Below are 3,302 nucleotides of genomic sequence, written 5' to 3' on the forward strand. Positions count from 1 at the left end.
GTGAAAATATATTCTGAAAGCACATCGCTGTCGTCTTCCAGGCATTGCCCATCTGGTACAATAATTGGTGGCAGGTGATAGTTGATATAGAACGGTTGTGGCCAGTGTGACCACGTGGGGTTTGTAACTGGTTGAGGCCAGTGTGACCACGTGGGCTTGTGACTAGTTGAGGTCAGCGTGACCAAGTGGGGCTTGTGACTGGTTGAGGACAGCATGACCACGTGGGGTTGTGACTGGTTGAGGCTAGCGTGACCACGTGGGGTTGTGACTGGTTGAAGCCAGCGTGACTACGTGGGGTTGTGACTGGTTGAAGCCAGCGTGACCACGTGGGGTTGTGACTGGTTGAGCAGAGCGTAACCACGTGGGGTTATGACTGGTTGAGGCCAGCGTGACCACTTGGGGTTGTGACTGGTTGAGGCTAACGTGACCACGTGGGGTTGTGACTGGGGTGTTGATGTGTTGTGGTCGGCGTCCACAAGGTCGTTATCTTAGTATTTCAGGAACGGAGGAAGATCCACAGTGGACGTTTTACAAACACAATGTTGAATCATCACAACTTTTACCGAATCTGATTGAAATCAATGAATGAAATATTTCAAATATCAAGAAAAATAAGACAAAAGAAAAGTGATGTTTATTAATTCTTTCATTTTTCTTACGATCATGTGAAATAATTGCCAGATACCCCGTGCAGTGCTAACCCAGCGACCATACTTGACGGTTTTATTGTGGTACGATCCATTTTGGGGATGCCAGAGCCCAGGAAACTTCTCATATTCATCAAGTTAGGTTATCATTTCTCTCTGTCCCACTCCGTGATCAAGATAAAACACATCGGATAACCAGAACAACGCCAACACCCCTCCTGACTGACCACCAACGACCTACTGAAACCTTTTGACCACCAAAGTTGATGACCCAAATTTTATATGGCGCTAGATTCTCTCCCGAAAAGCGCTAGAAAAGCGTTAAACTTGCTAAAATGACAGCGAAAAAATGCTCTTCGAATTATTTCTGCTCTTTGACGTGCCAAATGATTAATGACAGGTACAACTGACTGCTATAACACTAAAATACTCACCATTATTCCAGATCTGCTAATTACCAATTCGCAGTCTCTTCGTCCTCGGTGACCTGGGGTTGTGGTGGTCTATGTGAGGGTCCAGGTTGTGGTTGTGATAACTCGTATCTTTTCAATAATCCAGTGTTTTTCAGTTCTTCCTCAGGCAGTTCATAATCATAACAACAGTTTCCATTTCATCTTAGTCCATACTTGATAGTTAGTATTGCATTTAAGCTTTTGATAATCAATATCGAAGCTTTCACTTCACGATGTTCATATAACTAAAGCTTTCCTCCAGTTGCATCCTTGTACGAGGCTGTTTCAGTGCAGAGTGCTAGGGTCACAGTGTTCTGCTTCCACAATACATGATGAAGCTTCCTCAACTGGAACTCAATGCGTGTAAGAATTTCTTCGTTATCAGTAAGCATCTTTGCTAATTCCATTATTCCAGGCTTTATGGGTTGCAGACATTCACTTGTACTCAGTGATGACACTGACTGTAACACTTGGACATTATCTGGCAAACGTTGACGAAGCTGTTTCACCAACTCCACTACAATCTGTATGTATCTTCCTCGGATATCCTTTTCATCAGGAAGCTTACATTGTGCCATCTCCTTTTCAAACTCGTTCCTCAAGGACGCACGTGGGTCTAAGTAGTTCTCTATTGAATCTCCTTCATTTAATTTCTGCCTGGGATGAGAACCTTAGAACTTATGGAACCAATAAGTTGAATAAGGTCACTTAGCAGTTTGCTTGGATCCAGTGCCTCAGATTTAAATTTCTCATTTACGCACTGGACTTCTCCAAGAATATACTTCAGGAATATCAGGAAGGCATAGTTTTTCTTGTCACAAAACATCTGATAGAGATTCTGATATGTGTAACACCTTTCATCATTTCTTGCTATTTCAATGTGAGTCATAAGTTCATCCCACTGCTGCAGTATTATGACAACTGCTGATTCAGTTGACAGCCATCGAGTCTGGCTTAGCTGTATAGATTTCATTGGAGGTTGACCATCACTGGCAGAGTAGGAGAATCAATTATAGGTTTCTCTGATGATAAAATCCAGGTTCCTAGGGAGATACTCTGCTGCAGCACGAGACAACTAGCAGTAGAGAATGACACACACACACTTGATCAAGATCACATGAGGAACTTCTAACTTGAGTGTATCATACACTCCACTGTTAACACCTGTCATCACAGAAGCATTGTCGGGGCTAATTGCAATAAGGTTTTGTAACTCCAACCCATTATTTTTAAAAGACTTCTTGATGGGATCACATATCCCATTAGCATTACAGTCAGTCAGCTCAACAAAGTCCAAGAAAGTCATTACAATCTTATTCTTACTTTCAGAATAGAACTGGACAACAATACCCAATAATTTCGTTACAGTAATGTCATTACTCTCATCAGTTAAGAAGCTAAACTTCTGACTGCCCATATCACTTTTCAAGTTGCTGTTAAAATGCGGGGCAAACACATTGCTCACAACTGCACTACACTTCCACCTTTTTAACCTGAAATTCTTGCATTCTTTACTGTTTGCAAATCCTGCTTTGCAAAGCTTACTGAGATGATGAACAACACGTAATGTACAATGTTCAGCAGTGAACAGTGACACATTTCCTTCAGCCTCCCGTGCATCATCGCTGACTGTTTCAAACAGAATTGTTGTTTGTCTTTCAGTACTTAATAACTCTTCAGATGTCTTGTGTTTAGCAGATTGGTTGATCTAGACGAGCGGTGGATGGTATGTTCAGAGGCTGTTTCATGTTACATCATAGAAAACTGTTACTGCCCAACGTGGGGCTCGAACCCACGACCTCGAGATTAAGAGTCTCGTGCTCTACCGACTGAGCCAGCCGGGTTTATACACAGCCTTGTTCGAGTGTATATGTGTGTCTAAGCGAGGTTGATAACCACCATCATTAACCGCCTAACAACGCTGTATTATCAGCGATAACGTTCAATAACTGACCTGAGGTCACATGATAGATACATAAGGGGATCCGACCATGACCTTATCAACGTCCTGAGACCCCGGCTGATGTGTCAGGTTCGATAAGAGGCATAACATCCTCTCTGTCTGATGTTGTGAGAGTAAGACACTAATGGTTAGGAGGCAGCAAGTGTGTCTGGAGACACTCTCCTCTCTGTCTGATGTTGTGAGAGTAAGATACTAATGGGTAGGAGGCAGCAAGTGTGTCTGGAGACACTCTCCTCTCTG

The 3,302-nt window shown here is 42.9% G+C and overlaps 1 non-coding gene across 1 annotated transcript; it reads right to left on the bottom strand.

The window, feature by feature from the left end:
• Window positions 1–2,870: 2,870 nt before the first annotated feature.
• Window positions 2,871–2,943, bottom strand: TRNAK-CUU (transfer RNA lysine (anticodon CUU)). The gene has a single exon. It is a non-coding gene; the product is annotated as a tRNA-Lys (tRNA).
• Window positions 2,944–3,302: the final 359 nt, after the last annotated feature.

This window comes from Panulirus ornatus, chromosome 70 (assembly GCF_036320965.1).
Source record: "Panulirus ornatus isolate Po-2019 chromosome 70, ASM3632096v1, whole genome shotgun sequence".
NCBI lineage: Eukaryota > Metazoa > Arthropoda > Malacostraca > Decapoda > Palinuridae > Panulirus > Panulirus ornatus.